At 38.5% G+C, this 21111-nt stretch overlaps 1 protein-coding gene across 8 annotated transcripts in view; it reads left to right on the top strand.

The window, feature by feature from the left end:
- The window catches only part of SOX6 (SRY-box transcription factor 6), a 435786-nt gene that overhangs the window by 64466 nt on the left and 350209 nt on the right, over positions 1–21111 (top strand). For 7 of the 8 annotated variants that reach the window (XM_079966105.1, XM_079966106.1, XM_079966103.1 and 4 more), the window contains one exon: positions 20969–21096. The gene's annotated coding sequence lies outside the window, so the exon portion shown is untranslated. The remainder of the gene's footprint in view (positions 1–20968; positions 21097–21111) is intronic. The other variant, XM_079966104.1, reaches the window with a different exon arrangement.

The following is a 21111-nucleotide window of genomic DNA, read 5'->3' as shown; positions in this document are numbered from 1 at the left end:
CCGGATGCATGAACCAGTTAGTTATTTGAGGGTGTCATCAAGCATATAGAAAGAGGTGATCTGGTTGATATAGCATACTTGGACTTTCAAAAACTTTTGATAACGTGCAGTAACCAAATAATTGGTTAAGTAGCAGGAATAAATGGTCAGTCTCCAAATGGAAAAATGGAGAAAGGGTTGTCCCTCAAGGTTTGGTATTGGGACCTGTGCTTTTTAACTTGTTCATAAACAAGCAGTGAGGTGGCAAAGTTTGCTGACAGTACTAAATTGCTCAGGGTTGTTAACAATATATTTTAAAGAGCTCCAAAAGGAGTGAATGGGCAGGCCACTCCACTCCCCAATCTTGTGGTCTGGGCCTGTTGGCTGCATTCAGCCCCATGCCTCAAGGATGGCCCTGTTCATCCTTGGAAAGGAAAGGGCACTCTCCCTAACTGACTGATTCATATACTTTTGTGAGTGAGGGAGTCTGTTTTGTTTTTTTAAAAAAATATATTATTAGTCTTATTATTATTTAACCTCTGCTGTGATATAACTTTATACTTTGGTATGATTTTAGAGGAATTCCTGTTAAGGTAAATAACTGGTACAGAACTGACATCTTAAAATCTTTGGTAGGGCAAATCAAGATTTCAGAAAGCTAGGTTAGGAATAGATTTGATCAGGGGTCAGCAGACTTTTTCAGCAGGGAGCCGGTCCACTGTCCTTTAGACCTCATGGGGGGCTGGACTATATTTTGAAAAGAATATGAACGAATTCCTATGCCCCACAAATAACCCAGAGATGCATTTTAAATAGAAGCACACATTCTACTCATGTAAAAACACGCTGATTCCTGGACTGTCCGCGGGCTGGATCTAGAAGGCGATTTGGCCGGATCCGGCCCCTGGGCCTTAGTTTGCCTACCCATGCATTTGATGGTATTTTATGAATTTAATAATTATATACTACTTTCTGTAGGGTAGCCCTTGAATGGAATCTTATTGAGTGAAATTTACTGAACAGGTCAAGATGGTAGATTGTCTAATTCTCCCCCTTTCCCTCTTTGGAGTGTACATGTAAGTATGTGTGCGCGTGCACACACCCTTCCCAATATTTCAAGGGTGGATTGATTCATCTCCAGATATAAAAACAAAATCACTTAGCGCAAGCCATTCATTCATCATAGAAGATGGTGCAGTAAAAGGTTAACTGCTCAGTGGATGGATGAGATCTACTATAAATAACTGTGCTGTTTAGAGGCCTGGCGATATAAGTTTACGGCAGGTAAAAGAGAGCTTTTACCCACTTAGCACAATGTTTGATAAAGATAGTACTATAAAAACATCTGTGTGTCTGATTGGAAAGAAAATCCAGCTCTTAATGAAACATGTAAAGTACGTGCAATGTGAAAACAGGTGAAAAGGGTGGTTTTTAATTTTTTTTAAAAAAGAACAACTTAAATTTAAATCCATGTTACAACAGTACCTGACTATTTCAAACAGGCTGCTGACTTCCCTCTTTAAAAATTTAAAACCATGAAGGTAAATTCCAGAACTGTTGTTATGTTTAGCTAAAGTTCTGCTCACAGGCTACATTAATTCCACATATGCCAATGGGATTTAAGTAGCCTTTGCCCAGGGTTCTACTTTAGGCCACAATCCTGCATGCATAGAACAGTTTCAGAGCTGCTTCTCATAGAGGTCCAGTGGAACCCTCTTGTCTTACACTACTCTCCTTCTTCTGTTCTTACACTACTCTCCTTCTGCAACGTGACATGACTGCAACCCCTAGCCATCCCATGCTTAACATTAGCACACCAAGCATCCTGCTGTTTCTCAGGTCTCTATTTCTGCTTCTGCTTCGACTACTTCAGGGGAATGGCTATAAGGGCCTCAACTCCAAGGGAATGACCTGTCAAAGGGCTCAGTGTACCTGGCATAGATATGGTATGTCAGGTGGTAGAAGAAACAGTAGTAATGAGTCCTACAAAAAGCCACTCTGCACTCTGCATGAAGAGCATTGTGGCCCTTCTATTTTAGGTAAAGAAGACAGGAAAGTCAAGGTGGAGCGAGTTCTTTTTGGTATGAACATCAGTGGGGAGCAACATACTTGATCAGCTGCCACTGTTCTCTTAATCTGTTTTAATAAGTTGTGTTACTAAGTTGCTATTATTTAAGCCTTGGTGCTCCCTGTTTTACCCCATTGCTCCCTGTTGCTCTTCTGAAATGGGCATGCTGGCTCAGGATACAGAAGTAAAGCGTTAAGAAGACAAAGTAGGAATATAACGCAATGGCTGGGGAGAGAGCCTTCTCCATGGTGCTGTCCCACCTGTGTTTTTTCTGGTGCCTACATTGTTAACTTTTTGCTGGTGAGCAGAGTAGGCCACTTTAAACCCTAGTTTTATTCTGCTTTGACCAACTGTTTAAATTTGTTATACTAGCATATTTATATTGTATTTGTATTGTAGATTACCACATTCTTAAATTTATTTTATTGTGTGGAAGCCACTCTGGCATACTCTATTTGAAAGGTGCAGTAAAAACACCTAACTGTGTACAGAATTCCCATGTATACACAGTAGCAGATTGTGCAGAAACCTGCCTGTTCAGATGTACGCAAGCTTTGTTTCTGGAGCTTAAAAGAAGAGCGATTTATCAGTTTCTTCACTTTCATTACCAGGTTTTGATCAGCTTCATGTGGACATGAACCTTTATAGTCATTTTTGTTTTCTTTATATGTTAGTTATAGAAACTTGCTCTATTTCTTTGTTATGCTGTACGTAGTTTCTACAGTAAGACTATGTCAAGGGTTTGCCCCCTCCCCTAGTTCAGCTTGTATTTTTTGGTCATCCCCACTTTAACCCCAATCTGTTGGAATTTTGATTTTTTTTGGAGGGGAGAGCTTGAAAAACAAACAAAGATACTGCAATTCAGAGAATTATATGCGAAACTATGGAATATGGCAGGTTTGAACTAATTTGATTTGGGTTATTTGGGTTGGCTATGGAATCTGTGAAAATCTGAAAACGGTTCAAAATATTTTGGAATGACGAGCAATCTTCAGTGAGTGGCAATCCCTTTCTTCCTACATTATGAATTTCTTAAAATAAATAAATTGCTTTTGGTAATTCAAGTACATCCAATGTAGGTGTAGACATTTGAATTATAAATGGTTTCTTGGTAAAATATCAGACTGTAAATCTTTATCTTATATTTGGTAGGGTAAATAAAAAATTAGGTAAAATGAAATAATGTGATTGTTACATCTCTTTTTAGTTCTTTTTGCTTGTCTTTGTAATTTTGTTATAATTAGTTATTCTTTTAGTGATGAAGTGTTGCATTGGCTGTACACACTAATAAATACATATATACAGCCATTATATCATTACATAATGCAAATAAGATGTAACAAACATGCTACAAGAATAAACTAAGGAAACAAAAAAAAAATTATTTATGTAGCCCACTGGTATATACAGATGCTCATAGTTTTTCTCTTCTAAATTTTGTTGACTTGCAACTCCAAAGTTAGCCTGAAATACATTTCAAATCCCATATTACTTAACATGGATGGTGCTTTGGGTAGCTATGTAAAGATACAAGTGCACACAATTTACCTTTACGGAATCTACTTTATTCAGAATGGCCATATCCCATAATTTTACAATATATTCTATGATCATCCGATTGGTTTTCCAATACTTTATGTAAACAATTCGAGCTGCCACACTCATATAAAATAGGCCATCTATTATCTAAAATGCATACCTAACTTGGATACCTTAAGGATGCCTTCTATCATATCAACCTGCACGGGAATTCAGATCTTCCACAGAGGCCTTTCTCAAGAGTTGCAAAACTGAAGGGGGTGCCAAAAAGGGAGAGGACTTTTTCATGAGTGCTTCCCAGATTTTGGAATTCCCTCTCCAGGGAAATTCGTCTGGCACCTACAGTGTTCTTTTTTAGGTGCCAGGTTAAAGTGTGTGTGTGTGTGTGTGTGTGTGTGTGTGTGTGTGTGTAATCAGCCAATTCAGTTGAAATGATTTTTTAGATCTAAGGGGAAAGCAGTGTATTTTAAACACTGGAGCTGAGTTAATCCAGTCCGCTGAATTTGGAATGTGTGAAGGTTTGTGTTTTATAGGATCTAGTTATTGTTTCTCATTAAGAATTGTGTTTATTGCTGTTACAATTTATTTCCAAAATCTCATCACTTGTTTACCATGCTAGCAATGGTGATAAAAATCTCCTTGCTGTTTGTCATGTTTCCAGCTATTTTCAGAACAATCCTCCTGCATCTTTGATGCTTTTACTAGAGTCATATACTGTATCATCAAAAGTGGCTTCTTAACTTTTTCAAGTCTCTTAAACTGAGTAATCTTATTTTATACAGTTTGTCTTCCCACTTGCCTTTACCTTATGTTCAATATTCACTGTTGGATAGGGCACTATTTAAGTTAATTGCAAAATTTTGTGTCTTCTATACCTAACAGTATGGATGTATTTGGCTACCATTGAAGAAGTTAAACCCAGTCCCCCCCTCTATATTATAGAGTGAGATTGTTCCAAAAAGAAGCCATTTATAGTATCAGTAAGCTGCTTCTCCAAACCATGTACAGATGTGTCATTCAGCCAGTTAATATCGGGGTTGTTGAAATCATCCATTATTATTTTTTTCTCTGGCAGATTTTGCCACTTCATTAATATCTTTCAACATACTGAGTTGCTTGGCTGCTTCTTCTTTTACATGGCTTATATCATATCATGCCATCACAGCACATTCTGCAGTTTCAAGTTAATTGCTCAATTAACAGCGGTATTCATAAAGTGCTAGGAAAATTCCACAACTAATGATTTGGACAATTTCAAAATAGGTTGGTATTTCATAGTTTTAAATGTCAGGCATGCCAGTATATGCAGGCACAGGATCATCTAAGCTTTGAACTCTTATGTAGGTATAGAGGCTAGAATTTGTGTGGGGAGTTTTTCAGCACCATCCCTTCCTTGTATTGGGGAGTTCTGCAGCCACCCTTTTAACCTCCTGAATTCCTGGGGGAAAAATTAAAAATATAAATTGACTCCTCAGTTGCTTATGGTTGTGTTTTACCAGAATGAAATAATAAGCCACATTAATAGGCTTTTGTAATCTACCATCTTGGTCTTGGTGAGCTTTGTGATGGTTTCTTGTCAGTGCTTTTGACTGGATACTTGAATGTATGAGAACCATTGTTTATAAGTCTCTTGCATCCTTTTTTTTGCATCTGCCACATTGCCTGGATATTGGAGGTAGCGGATACTATTATTCAGCCACAACATACCATTTTACTAGAGGAAAAAGACACCCCCCCCCGTCTTGGGGATATGACAATTGTGCCTGTAGATTCTTTGCCGAATCTAAAAACATTTTCATAAGTACCACAAAGGAATAGGGTAGAGGGCATAAACACACAGCTCTGAAAAAAGGTAAATTACCTGTAATGTGAATGCTTTCGTACAAATTATCACTGAAAGACACTTAATACTGGTGATAATCTGAAGTAAGCAAAAATAAAACAACAGTTCAGAAACATTGTGTGATCTAGCCCAAACATAAGCACATTTAGCAAAAGGTAAAGGTAAGCCCCAATGAACACAGTGAGCCATACTTCTGGTTAAACAAGCAGAGGATTGGGATTGGTAATACCCGGTGTTTGTAATTTGAAGTATCTGCTTGAGTCCAGGTAGCTGGATTTACACCTGTGTTTAAGGATTACATGCGTCTCTAAACAATGCCTTGCTAGGAAGGTGTTAATCATCAGGCTCAGGAAAGTAATAATAATATGTATAAAATGCTAGTTGCTGCAGTGATATTCAGGTCGTCTTCTCAGGACTGTTTTTGTAATCTCATAGATACCTCAAGGACAACACAATTTACATGCTCTAACAAAAAAGGAAAAGAGAAAAAAAAAGAATTATATTACCCCTTTTGGGCATGCAACAAACTACCATTAACATTTTTTCATCGGTATTCTTTTTAGAGTTTTCTAAACTGAACACTACAATGCTAACAGCTTATTTTTATAAAGAGGTTATTACAGTACTTTCACATCTTTATAGTACTGTAGTAAAGCTGAATTTACTACTATAGTGAAGGTAGAGTGAGGCTAAAGCCAGAGTCAACATAAAAATGATTCAACACCCTTTGCAGATAGGGCGGGGGAAAGACCTTCTTGACTTGAGATCTGATACTGTACATAGCTAGAGGGCAGTTGTTTAAGGGTTGCCAATAAAATGTGCACACCACTGACAACAGCTGCTTTCTTATTGGTTCAGCATTGAATACTGAAATGTGAGGGATGCCTTTTCTTCTCTGTAAATACTTGATTAACATCAAATGTTTAATAAGAGTCACATGCACAAATGGAAAAGAGAAACCATCCTCAAGATTAAGTGTCTGAGACTGGCTGGGAACAAATCCAAATACCTGATTTTGTACTGTTGTGCCTACAAATTACTCTTTTAAGTATTGTGGTGTAAAACCTTTAAGGTGCTCCTTTTAATTTGAGCGTGCTGACGAGGGAATATAGATTTGTTTACGTGTATAGAATTAAAGTAAACTTGTGCGCTGGGAATTGGCAAATCACATTGAGACCAATCCAGTGCGGAAATTGATCTTATTATACTGCATGGGGATGATGCCTGATCCTCTCTAATATGTGAGGGCAGCACATGACACAAGCAAGGACTTGTCACAATACATATGTCAGAATTTTTTCCCCTTCCTAGAGTAGGAGAGAAAAAGTAGGGAAAAAACTGGGCACTGTGCTGAATTATTTGGCTTGGGGGGAAGCTGTGTTCACCTCTGTTTGCGCATGCTTCTTCTGCATGTTCTGTTGCAACCTTCCATAATCACATGTCCCATTATCCTTGACCATTGGCAATGGTGGCTGGTGATGGTGGGAGTTGGTGCCCACCATATCCGGCAACTCAAGCCTAGGGAAGGCTGCTCTAGCATATTCCATACCAAGTAACTTGCATCATACACTTGCATTCAGAATTATGTAAGGGAGCATGGTCCCATTCTATTCTGCCTTGGTCAGACCACACCACTGTCCAGTTCTATGCAGCACAATTTAAGAAGGATATTGACAAGCTGGAACATGTGCAGAGGAGGGCAACCAAGATGATAAAGGATCTGGAAACCAAGCCTTATACGAAGTGCTTGAAGGAGCTGGGTATGTTTAGCCTGGAAAAGAGGAGAGTGAGAGGGGATATGATACATGGGCTGTTGCATGGAAGATGGAGCAAGCTTGTTTTCTCCTGCTCTGGAGGCTAGGACTTTGAACCAATAGATTCAAGTTACAAGAAAGGAGATTCCGACTAAACATCAGGAAGAACTTCCTCACAGTAAAGCTGTTCAACAATGGAACCGACTCCCACAAGAGGTGGTGACTCTCTTTCCTTGGAGGTTTATAAACATGGGTTGGAGGTCCACCTGACATGTATGACTTAGTTGAGATTCCTGCATTGTAGGGGGTTGGAGTAGATGACCATTGGTATCCTTTCTAACTCTACAATTCTGATTCTCAGCCCCTAAAAGGACTGTTCCTCTTCAGGGATCCAGGCAGTCTGGGATAGGATCCTTGTACTGCTGTTTCCTTGTACTTCTTTCCTTTACTTCTAAAACCTTCTGTTGCTGCACAATATACCGTAAAACATTCAAAGACTTGGGCTTGAGACTGACTGCCCATCCCAAACCTGAGTGATTTATTGCTATATATGCAAAATTTTCTTGAGAAAGGGAAAATTTACCCCTTTTCTTTCCTTCCTCCTGAAAAGCTCCCTACCAGGGGGTGTTTAATGCAGTGCATACCCACTTGTTATATCTGATTCCCTTACTATAAACCTCAATGGGCTCAAGCAAGCCAATTCCCTGTCCCTACTCCTACTTGAATGGACATGTCCAATATTCTGGTAGTCCTGGAAATGAAAGGTCCTTGTCACCCTGGGCTTTTTTTTAATTAAAAAAGTTATATTTTAATATAAATACTTTCCCTGAGCACAGAAAAACTAGTACCATATTTTTGAAAGGCACTATTGCACTTCCAAACTGATAGGTAAGGACTATCCAAGTTAGGTATTAAAAGAAAATTTACTACTGCTGCTGCTGCTGCTGCTGCTACTATTGTTATTGGTTCAGAAGCCTTTTGAAACTCTTTATTGTTCTTGTCTAGGAAGACAATAAGATTTTTGAGACAGTTTTATTTTTTAAATATAAGATTTCCACTCATAAGAAAAGTTCAGGTTGAAACTGAATAAATAAGTCTGCCAATTTCCCAAGGGTGAGACCACTGCTTTCCCATGCCTCTTTTTAGCTACAATGACAATGACACTTTGATAGACAAGGTTACCTATTCTGACATAACAGACCTTCTGCTGCTTAGCTGGCTTTTCTTACTGAGGCTTAGCTTTATGAAATTTATTAAAATTTAAATGGTATTGTGAGTGCTATCATTGTACAAATGAGTGCTTAATTGTCTTTTTCTTCTTCTAAGAGTGCCAGCAATGACTTCGTAGATTAAAATCACCTTTGTGAGAATATCAGCATTTATCCAGTAACCACTGAAAAAACAAGGGAAGTGTTTGTTCAGTTTCTGCTAGCAGCAACCTATTGCCTGTGCAGTTTGTGGAGTGCCTCTCCATCATCTTCAGAGGGGGAAAAGAGTGCCCTGTAAGCTAAAGAAGAATAAAGTCTTGAGTGTCTGAGAGATAGAGACTCTAGACAAGTGAACATTTTCTCAGGAAACTCCAGTCTGCCATTATATTAACAAGGAAGTGTTTAAAAAGGTTTTAGGGACATATTAGATGGAAGAGACAAATAGCTATTCTGTTCTTGAGCAAGCTGTAGTGAAAGTGCTGAATAATGAATTAGAGCAGTTGTGATGAATCTGCAGACAAGAAACTTTCGACTTTCTCCTCTCTCTCTCTCTCTCTCTCTCTCTCTCTCTCTCTCTCTCTCTCTCCCCCCACCCCACCCCCGCGTGCCTTTGCTCTCCTATGACTTTTCAGGTCCAGTGGACAAGCTCAAGCAGTTTCCTCCCCTTTGAAAGGATTTAGCCTAGGAATTGGCCTTCTGCCACATTTAATCTCTCTCTCATTCTTGGGAGGCAAGAGCTTTGCTGCAGGATGAGTAGCAAACAAGGAGAATATATCAAGACTAGGAGAGATGGTACAGTACAAGGAGGGACAGCCACGCACATAAATTCAACAAGATACACACAAAATAATATTGGCCAAGTTCCAAAGATATGTGAAATCACTTTTGTGAGTCCAAGGTGGAGGGAGGGGATGGTTTTCCTCAAATAGTTACCCCCCCCCCCGCGCCATTCCACATGCAATTGTGTAGCATTTATGTAATTACATAAATGGGTGGGGTGTTTGTGGCAGTTTTTTTTTTTTAATTATTTAGCAGGATGGGATGGCTTGTGTGTGCTAGTGACCCTTCAGTTTGATGTTTATCAGATCAACAATCATGTTTATTACACTCAAGTTTCCTTTATATCCTCTTGATACATTTAAGGCTGAATAATGAGACCAGGTGATTGACTGACCTGCCAGAAGTGGTGATAGAATCCATAAAATAAAAAGGAAAGTAAACTAACTAAAATAACTAATATTCTACCTAGTGAGAAATGCTTAGTAGCCTGGGCTACCAGAAATATCTGTTGCTGGCTGCTTGCTTAGAATACTTAAATTGAGAGATACAAGGTATTCTGGGTGCATCTTTACATTAGTTTACTTATTCCTCCTGTGCTTAAAACAGCCTTTGCCAACCTGATTTCCTCCAGATGTTTTGGACTGTAACTCTCATTGCTGTCTCTGTGGCTGATGGGAGTTGTAGTTAAACATCTGGAGGGTATCAGATTGGTGAAGGCTGGCTTAAACTTCCAACAGTTGTCTGAAAAGAAAAACAAAACCTAGTAGCAATTTCCCATGGATGAGAACAGCAGGGTGCCATATATATCATCTACCAGTTATGATGCCCCACATGCAAAATCCACCAGTTTTATGCATTTGCACAAATGAATTAAGTAGAATAATGAAAGTTATTCACAGTATAGGGTTCATATTTTTATTTCAGTTTGCATTTAGCCTATGGCAGGCTAGAAAGACAATAGTTTGGCAGCTGGCTCCTGGTTTTGTAATAGGTTTTTTTTCAGGCCAAGGTAAATTTGTGCTTATGATGTAACCTCTACCATCTAAACAAAGTCTCATGTTTATGCAGATTGCCAGATTGGCACTGAGGTACCCTGAAGCCCAGTCACCTCAAGAGTGGAATGTGGACAGTCTGTGCTTGTTTGTTTGACAGGAATATATTCTTGTTTAATGCTGAATATGTAGCGGTACATCTTGCTGGCATTGTGGGTGATGTACATCACAATGATCTTATTTTCAGTTATTGATTCTGAGTTGCTGTCTGCTTGTTATTCTTTTATTATTTGAATTAGACAGATTTGGAAACTGGATGAGAGAAAGGTCAGATAAGTGATTTTAGTGCTTATGATAACGCAACTTCCTAATGTGCATGTAATCTGAAGTGTAGCCTTCTTTTGTTGCACAAATGATTATAATGTTTAACCAGCTTTGCCATGCTGTTGGATCGGTGATAGGTATAGTAAACAAGCAAAATGTCTTTCATTGTGGCAGTGGGATCTTTGTGGTAGCTAGCCTTGTGTCCTTTGGACTTTAAGGGCAAATTTTGCTGTCACTGCAACAATGTCCTCCAACATACCACATGATTTTTCCCACATAGAAAACCAACCACATTAAAATGGATTGTTTTATTCAAATAATAAAATTGATGAGACAGGTAACATTGGCCTGTCTGTTGTGTCCTTCCAAGTTCCTTCTATAGCATTGGTACTGTTTCAGTGATTTGGGGTGGGGTGGAAGTGGAGCAAAATTGCTGCATGCTAGCAGTGGATAACCTTTTTCAGCTAGAGGGCCACATTCACTTGTGGGTGCAGCTAGGGTCAGAAATAGGAAGCACAACAGATGTGACTCCTCTTTTTTGCATGGTAGGGTACGTTGAAGCCCCTCTATCTTCCATCCGTGCTACCAAGAAGCATTATCACAGTTCAAAGACATATTTCCACCTGGCCAAAACACTTGAGGAGAGCACAGAGCAGGGTCAGTGAGGTGTGTCACATGGTGAAGGAGAATAACAGCAGGAGGACATAGCCTGGGGAGAGACCCAAAGCCCAGATAGAAAGGGTCAGATGACCAAATTTGACATCTGGATCTGTGGTTCTTAATGTCTGCTGTCTTCTGACAGAATACCATCCCCTCTTCAAGGAAAGAATTGCATTTTCAACAGTTTAAACTTAGCGTTGTGCATATGAACAACTGTTTAAACTTAGTGTTGTGCATATGAGATGGACTGGAGATCTTCTCAGGCTTCTTATGTACACTGGTGGAGGAGGTGAGGTCTCAGGTTAGATGTTGTGGTTCTGTGGGTTTTTATTTCTAGGGACAGTTGAAGGCAGCAATGCTTCTGAACCACAGGAATGATGGGTAGAACACACATGACAAACAGCTTAGTGAGCATTACAAGACAGAGGATACAGTACAATTTTAGAGCCTATTTCATGGTGACGATGGCAGCAGAGGGGGACTATTTTTATACCACCATTGCATCTGCTCATTGCCATCCAGCAGAGCTTTCTTCATTTGCATTTCTAGAACAGTTTGCTGGAACCCTTGGTAGCCCATTGTGATATATTTACACAGCATTTGGCAGATAAAATTGCTTGCATCTGCTCCAACTTGGATGCTAGTTTGTTTCAGTACAGTTCTTTGCTCCTCCGTGTACTTTTGCTTGGATGATTTTCAGTTGTTGTGGTCTGAGGAATGGATAGGATGTTGGAGAAATGTGGTGTACCACTTGTGTACTCAACTTTTGTTCTTCTTGGCTAAAGGGAGTGACCAGCTGGGCCCAAGAGGTGGTCAGTTCTTCTTTGGGAGAGGGGGTGGTCAGAGCTGCCTTGAAGGAGGCAGCTGTCAAAGCTACTCCTTAAGAAGCGTCCCTTTTCCAAATATTGTCCCATTTGTAACCTTCCCTTTTAGTGCTTGAATGAGCATTGGTAGCCCAACTCCAGACATCCCCGAATAAAGAAAGATTATCTGGATCCATTTCAGTCTGGTTTTTGGAACTGAAATTGTACAGCTTTGGTTGTCTTGATGGACAATCTTAGCTGCAAAAGAAACAATGGAGTGTTTTTAATATCATTGACCATCATATCCTTGTTTCCATGCTCCAGTGGTTCTGTTCTTACCTTGCTCATTGATTCTAGAGATAGTGTTGGAAGACTAGTGTTTTTGTACTTCCTGAAACAGGCTGATCTTGCTACAGTTTTACATGCTATAATAACCTCTAAGTTGCACTAGTGCAACTTCATATGACCTATGAATAGCATTCAGAGAATGTATCCAGTTCAAAATACTGTGGCAGTTTATCCTGATATGCTTGTGAGTTGTTTATACATCCTCCCATTAGTTCATTCCATACTTTTTAATGCATTTTCTAACTGGGATTTTAATTCTCTCTTATTTATTGAACATTCATCCTGATTTGCTTGCAGGGTGTTTCTACATCTTAAAGTGCATTTGTTGCGCTATTGCAGTAGAGCGCTTTAATACATTTTAATTGCACAAATCTAAATTTACAGTATATACTTGAACCCCTCTTGCAAAATAGTGACAGTCTGGAGGCGCCCCAAGTACAATTCATAGTGCTTCTCTTGTCATTTAAAAGTCTGGGTAACTTGGGGACTGGTATGTTTGTTGGATTCCTACTTTGCTGGTGTTTCAGAAGCTACTGAAAGCCTTCATAATCTGCCTAGGTGAATAAAAATCTTTGCCAGCCTTTAATTTTTATCAGTAGCACTGAGAAATAGGATGTTTTTGATGATGTTTTTCTTTTTTCTCTCTTAGTCTTGTTTCATTGATTGCTTATGACTGATGCTTTAAAAATCTGATTGTAAGGTGCCTAGGGGCCTAGAATCATCAAAATGGCAGGAATTCCTATGGGGACAACGACACACTTTCCCCTGCCCCAGTGACCCCAGGCATTGAGAATAAAGCCAATTGCTATCTGAAAAGTCCTGTGCCTTCATTTCCACAGCCCCATTCTGGATTCCTTTATTTAGGAACTTGGGAAGCAGCTTTAACCATTGCTCCATGTAATGCAGCATTATCTGTACTGACTGGCAGTGGCTCAGTATCATTACCAATAGGAGTCTTTCCCAGCCGTGCCTAGGGATGCTATGGATAGAACTTGGGATCTATTGCACACAGAGCATGTACCATCTAGTTGCTACAGCCTATCAGAAGGTAGTGAGATGGAAAATACATCTCTGCATCTTGAGTACTCCAGCTATACATTATTTATGATGAAAGGTGAATGCCAAGGGCCAAATTGTTAGTTCTCTCATGAGATGGACATTGATTGTATTTGAAATAGCATTAGGAATAGTTAAATAAGTTGTGAATAAGTGACCAGACCTATCGTTTAGTCATATTGCATATGAGTCTCATGAATGTACAGTATAGAATTTCATGTTGTCACATTTTGTTTCTACTTTAGATTGCTTGGCACAATTCAAAAATTATGTTGATCTATAATATTTTAAATGGAATATCTTTATGTACTTTAAAAGATTATTTAAAAAAGAAAGATAAATAATGACACCCATTTTTTCCTGAAAGGCAGAGGGTAGCTGTCCCAGAAGCATTACAGTTCCAAGAACTCTTATGTAGTAACCCGACTGAGTTCAATGACAAATCTCAAGAATGAATTATTTGAAGGCTTGGAATTTATTTACCGTATTTTTTGCTCTGTAAGACTCACTTTTTCCCTCCTAAAAAGTAAGGGGAAATGTGTGTGCATCTTATGGAGTGAATGCAGGCTGTGCAGCTATTCCAGAAGCTAGAACAGCAAGAGGGATCACTGCTTTCGCCGCGCAGCGATCCCTCTTGCTGTTCTGGCTTCTGGGGTTCAGATTTTTCTTCTTCTTGTTTTCCTCCTCCAAAAACTAGGTGCGTCTTATGGTCTGGTGCGTCTTATAGAGCAAAAATACGGTATTTTATAAATAACATATATTTTACAAAGTTTGTTTGTTATACATTTGTACATCCCTTAAGATATTTCAGCCAATATTTTCATGATGGTTCCTGATATCAAGCAGTAGGTTTTCATCTCTGTTTGGATATAGTTGGACATGATGGCAGACTGAACCTTTCAAAACTGCACCAATTTTAACCACTGATTTCAAAGCTTCAGAGATTTTTTTGGTTTCTTAGAATGCTAGGTATGAGGCTGCTAACATAACAGCTATGCAATAAATAGATTTATTTAGGCAACCTGTGCATACTTACTCCAGAGCAATCATGTTTTGAGCCTTTGATTAAGTGGGACAGTAGCAGAACCTCTTACTGTTCTTGTTAATAATTGCTTTGATTCTACATTTGTACATGAATCTCCCTATATAAATGATGGTAAATAAAAGTTGTATTTCATGTAATTCCATAGGCTCCATTTTACGTGTTTAAAACTATCCCCTTGAAGACTGGCTAAATGCTGTTCCTTCTTTCCTTGTAATCGCCTGATAGTTTATAAACTGTCCCCTTCTCCATCTGCAGAAATATGTCTTCTTGTAGGAGAGGGATTTCTATAAAGCTTTCTGAGAGGAAAGAAACATGCCAATTAACAATATTTTCCATTGGCCAATCTCCAGAATAAGACTGTTGTTACAGTTCTTGGTGCAGTTTCCTTTTTTATGTTAATGGTTTCTTTCTTTCTTAACTAAATTGCTATGTAGCTGGCAAATAATTGAAAATAGACCACTCTTAAAATAATAATTTTGCTAACTGGAAAAATTTGTTCATTTCTGTTATGCTGCTTTATTGCATGTGTTTTTTCCCAGGCAGCTCTCCGGACAGTAATTTTTATGCCATTCCTTTAAAATAACTTGCAAGTCTTGCAGGGCCTTTTTAGGCATTCAGTGCTGTTCTCTGCTGAAAGGGCAACAGAGTAGGGAGATGTCATAATTTTGTTGATTAATTGGACCATTATTTTGGCTATGTTATTTGTCTGTATTGGACTTTATTTCTCCCTTGTACTATTTTTAATAACTCCTTCAGACAGAATTCCAAGAATGTAGGAAAAGCATGGGAGGAAGGTGGGAATGAATTACATTGCAGTCATATGTTCAGTTAACAGGAAACAATGCATTTTTGGGGGGTAAATAATAACCAAGTGGAAGTGTGACAGGAAATACATATTTCTTCTATTGGTCATTCATAAACAGCATGTGGAGAAGTCAGAATGATTCCTTATCTCGCCAACTGGTTAGAGTATTTAAATGAACCACATGGGACATTTAGGAAATACCGGTTCTGGTTGCATGATACCTTTTGAGATGCACGGTCCTATCAAATCACCATATATGCTGAACCTTCATAGAACTATATTTTTAAAAAATGACTTGATACGAATCATAGTAACTTTAGCTACACAGGACAAAAACTATATTTTCTCAGTATTCACAAAGGTGATTTTAAGTTCTCTTCCATCTTAAAAATCTCCCTGCATGCATAAACTTTGCAATTAAGGAGAACATAAGGCAATACAGTTTCTGCCTCATGTGCTAGCTTCCCAGAAGAAGGGAGATTGGTGTGGTAAGCACTCAAGTCAGCTTTCCTTTGCTCTCCTCTTGAACATTTGCCAATGTTCCTGAACTCCCAAACTGAGGTAGGGGTGTGTGTGTGTGAGGGAGAGAGAGGCCGGAGGAGGTTTGGGCATGATAAAAGTTTTGAAATCCCTCAACCCTTTTTCATGCTTTCCTCCACATTTGCACCTGTTTCTTTCCCTGTCTTGCAATTTTATCGGCATTATAAGGGACCTCCTCCCAAAGCAATCCCACCAGGGATAATGTAAGTAGCATGTGGGCCTAAGAAGAAAAAAGTCAAAGTAAGAGCAAAATTTCCTGCCCTTGCTCAAAATGGGTGAACATTTTTAGTCCCCCCTCTGTTCCATCAGTAAAACAAGATTAAGAGAAAGGTCGATTTGATGGGCTGTTTTGTTGTCTGCAAAATAATCCTGTTTTCTTTCATTCCTCTAAAACAGGGTGTGTGGGGGTATTGTTTTTGTTTGTTAATATGCTATATATTTTTGTGTTTTTATATTGTAAACTGTCCTGGGATCTTCAGATGAAGGGTGGTATATTAATTTAATTAATTGACTGGTTGGTTGGTTGATTAATGGGATATGCACAGTGTTACACAGCAGAATTCCAAAGAGCGAAAATTCAGACCTGGCATATTTGATTGCATTTCTATCCTTAAAAAACAATCAAAATGACAAACAGTAAGTTCAACCTGAATATAAAATCAAGTACCAGCATCTGAACTAAATCAAACTGTTGTTCTGATTGCAGACCCTTCCTTTTCACATCAGTGTGATGCAGTACAAATGTTACCATGCCCAGAGCTTGCAAATTCCACCCACCATGCAAGTTCCATTTTGAGCATTATATTGGAAGCACATCTCACCTATGCTTCCTCATTGGCTACTTCTTTAGAACATCTGAAGGCAATTGAAGGACAGTCCAAAAATTGCTCCTTCTCGCTCTTCTTCTTCTATCTGGAAGGCAGGAGGAGATTAATGAAGTCTACTGCCCCAGGGTGGGAAGGAAATGTTTTAGGAAAGAGAGTTGATTTTTGCACGCAGGGTTCTATAGTTGTATCTGAAAATATTCTGTCCTGTAACATCAGAATGGCATACCGGCATGGTTTCTCCTACCTGAAAAATGTGCCTTGAAGTCAATGTTTGGATGAAAAAAATACCCAAACACAATTATTCTCCTGGAATGATACAGCCAAGCTTGGTTAAAGGAGGGAAGACATTTTTATATGAAACCATAATATGGAAATTGACACCTAAAACATTTGCTAAGATAATTTCCAGGTCTTAGCAAAGCAGTCATTTGAGAAGACTGTTCTGGCATTATTTAAAAGAGGCATATACTGTACTTAAAAATATGAACGAATAAAAATATCTCCTTAGTGTTAACTATACGTTAAAGGAAAGTGACCTAGTAAAATGTTTTATCCTCAACTTCTAAGCAGGATTGGATTCATAGTTTCCTTCAGCAAAACTCCGCTATCAGGATGTTTCTGTTGGAAGAAGACAGGTGATTTTTGCCAATTCTCCTTTCTGCCTTGTGGCCCCTGAAAAGCTGCTTCCAAGGGTTAGTGGATGTTCTGAAACAGCATGGAAGGTGATGCGAAGGCTGCAGGGGAAAGGAAGAATTAGTGAAAATTGCTTCCCTGCTTCTTCCAACAGGAGCATCCAATGAGTGGGGTTCTGCTAATGAGACAGTTAGATCCAACCCTATAAATTTATTAGACTATCACTTGATCATTTTACTGAGCCACTTTCCTTTTAAGATCTGTGGAAGAGCAATTCTGGATCTAACCCATATTCAGCATCACAACTGAAGCTTCTGGAGGCAAAGTATATATTTGTATTTGGTCTTATGTAAACAAATGATTATAAAGTACTGAAGCTGCCAGGCCTGCTGTTAAAATAACTTGATACTTGCCACTGTCAGCGTAGCATGTACTTGATAATTATGTCCACATGGCCTGTTTTGTGACAAATGCTTGGTTAGCTGTGTTTGAAAACATAAATTCTCCCTTCTTTTCTAGAGTACAAGTAAGCTGTTACTGAACAACATACAGCCTAGTACAGAAACTTACATGACAGATCTATTTGAAAGGTCTGGGGCTACTCAGGCTTGTGATTTACACATCCATCCTAAGTGCCACTGTCCATTGTATGGTATCAGCTCAAGATACAGTAACAAATGGGAGATTGTATGGCAAGTGTACCATGTTAACTATCAGGTTATGCTTTCCATCTTCTTTTTTCTGAATTGCCATACGTGGTGTGCTAGGTTCCTGTGAATAATCTGAGTTGTTTCTCCCCTGCAAAACCATAAAGTCCATCTTGGCTTTCTGACACTGACTAAGCTACTTGGATTAGGAAAACCTGGTCTTAAAAGAGAAAAATTGGATGTTCCGCAAACCCAGCAGATATTTTGAAACACTCATGGAGCTGATAAGAGTCATCGTAAATTTAAACATTACCTTGCCTTGCACGGAAACCACACTAATAAATGGCTTTGAATTTTTTATGAATGACTGAGTACCAAGCTTTACTAATAAGCCCAAGCTGTGGTGCTTTATATTTTTCTTTTCTTTTCTTCTTTCTTTTTGGCTAAAGGATGCTGCAGAGAAAGCACTGATGAGGTGTCATATAATTTTACAAGTTGCATAACTGCTTTTAACAACTAAACTCTCTCTGATTAAAATAACAATTGAGCCTGTAATTTTTCTGAACAGCTGCTGCTACAGGGGGTCATTACCTTGGAGAGCTTGGAAATAATTGTACTCCTAATACATGAGTTATGTAGTCTCATGTTTTACAGCAATGCACAAAGTTTAAAGCCTATAGTAGAATGTTATTTGAAAGCTGTCAAACCATGTTAAAAAAGACTGCATCGTCAAAGGCCCTTGTGGCCAGGATTCAACATGTAGCCTTGTCTTACTCATTATAAAATGCATGTTTATAAAGTTCCACAGAGCATCCAATTCCCAATTCACTTATATCAGCAAGACTTAACTTGCTCATTAATCTAAATTCTTTTGCAACTTTAATCTACATGTTTAATTAATCATAAAATGAGGCGGTAAGTAATTTCAGCAATGTGTGGCTTGTTATCAGATGCATTTAATCACTCTTCTGTGAGCTCATTTGGAAACACCTGAAGATGTCGAGAGCAGTTTGAATAAGCATAAATTATTCTTTGTCAGTGTACTTCACCCAACTAATAAGACATTAATTTAAAAAAGGCAGTGTTAGTCATTTTTAGATCTTCACCAATATTTTTTAGCTTAGCAATATAACGCTAATTGTATATACTGTACAATACACAATATAGTGTCCGACAGTTGAACAGGGAGTATTATTCAATTCATTTTCCTGTTTACATGTAATTACTCTGCGTAATCTTAGGTTGAATGAAGATTAACCATAGTTATCAAATCGTAAGTATTTAAATGTTCTTGGAACACGCTACTAGTTAATTGAAATCATAAAAGCTACTAGATGATATAATAACAGTTGTAAGATTATATCTTCCCTGTGAATTTACTTTTGTTTGAAGTACCTTTATGCAGGTTTTTTTTTTTTACTGTATTATAAACATAGCCAAATATGAAGAAGTAACTTCTACGAATGAAGAAACACATTTTAATATAGAGGCTATTGATCTGATCTTGACAAACTAGCAGGGCATAACAGAACCCTTTACAAGGCAATTGGATGCCAATCCACAGTTTAGTGTACTAACTGGAAAAGGTCTCTCTTGTCTTGGCACTTCTACAAATGCTACCACAGTGCCTTCAGGGAGAGGGCTGTGCATGGTATCCTCAGCCTGTTAGGAGCTTATGCCTGGGTTAAATAGCTGCACAGATCTCCAGAGTTACTATAGTGCTTTGCTGCAGTGCTGCCCTACTATGTTCTGAATAATTTCCAAGTATACCCCTGAACCTAAAATCCAATGTGAACTCTTCCTTTTCCTTTATTTGAGAAGCTGTGGCCAGAGGCAGAGGACTGTGTAAGACTGGAGACTATTTATCATCCTTTTCTCACCTTTCTTTCTTCAGACATGGTCAGTGGAAATATTCCTAAACCAAAGAAGACACTCACAACCTCAGGCTGATATTTCATAAGGGTGAATTATACTCCCCAGAGTGTTAGACATGGATGAATTTAAAATGGCATTTTTGGAGAATGTCAGCACCTGTCCTGTTTCTGCCTTGCAAGGGTTGACATTCTGTAAGAATAATTATTTCCTTAGAAAGAGATTTGTTGACCTGTCATGGATCTTCACAAACACACATTCTGCTGACCACCCCTTTGAGCTCTTCTAGATATTGCAGTGTGTATGTATTATAGCAGCAAGACATTATTTCTGCTATAAGAATTTTACACTTCCTGCAATGTTTTCTTTGCTCCATCTTTTCTCAAGGTCCTGTTTTCTTTGACTATGTAGTGCTCTAATAAGATCATTTGTCAGGCGCACTGTCTCCATGAACTCTAAAAGATGCTGCATTGCTGGCACTGTAGCAATACACTGTGGTAACTGATCCCTCTCTACCTTTTCCTGCTGACAAATTGCCCCTTGTGATCTCCACAATTTGATGTTTATTTTAATCCTGTATTCCTCTCCAGATGGAAGACATCACAGAGTGCTTGGCATCTAAAAACAGTAAAGCTTTTGCAATGTCATATAGTTCCGACTTGTAGGCTGGACAGTTTAACAACATTCAGTGAAAGCACAAGAATAAAACTGTGTACATATTACATTTAGGATCTGTCTGAGAAACCATCCACCAACTTACAAAATATATGAGCTACTTCTGTGTCTTTCTGCATGCAATAATTTATTTTTTACTTGTTTACTTTGTAAATGAAAATAAAACTAGTGCAAGATATATAAACTGCTTTAGACTAAATGATATTTTTTTGACAAAAGAAATAAAATGATCCATATTGGGAAGTAAGTGCCTGAATTCTACAAGGGAGCTACATTGATTCAGTGTGGAGAAAGTTCCATTAGGACTTCAAGAGAGTAAAGGTGGAAACAGATGACCATTTCCATACGATAACAACTTTTAAAAGACATCTGCTACCAGAGGATGATCAAGCCACAACTAAGCACTTTAATGCACCCTTACACTCTCCCATTAAAATAAGAACAAAAGACGATCTAGATGATCAAACCAAAGGTTCAGCTAGTCAAGCAGTCATGCAGATTAAACCATTAGCCTGTGATTGCTATTATTTCACAATTATTCAACTTATTTTCTGTCTTTGTTTTTAATAGACCTACTAGATGCTGTCTTGCTGGCTTCTTCTCTGATGACACCTTTCACGAGACACTGCTAGAGCAGAAAGGCAGCCTTGACGGGGCCAGGTAACATTTGCATACTCACCTAAATGTTCTAATCAGTGGTAAGGGAAATGCTT

The sequence above is a fragment of the Podarcis cretensis genome, assembly GCF_951804945.1.
Source record: "Podarcis cretensis genome assembly, chromosome: 1".
In the NCBI taxonomy this organism is placed as follows: domain Eukaryota; kingdom Metazoa; phylum Chordata; class Lepidosauria; order Squamata; family Lacertidae; genus Podarcis; species Podarcis cretensis.
The sequence above is the reverse complement of the archived record's forward strand: the minus strand, read 5'-3'. Positions and strand labels throughout refer to the sequence as shown.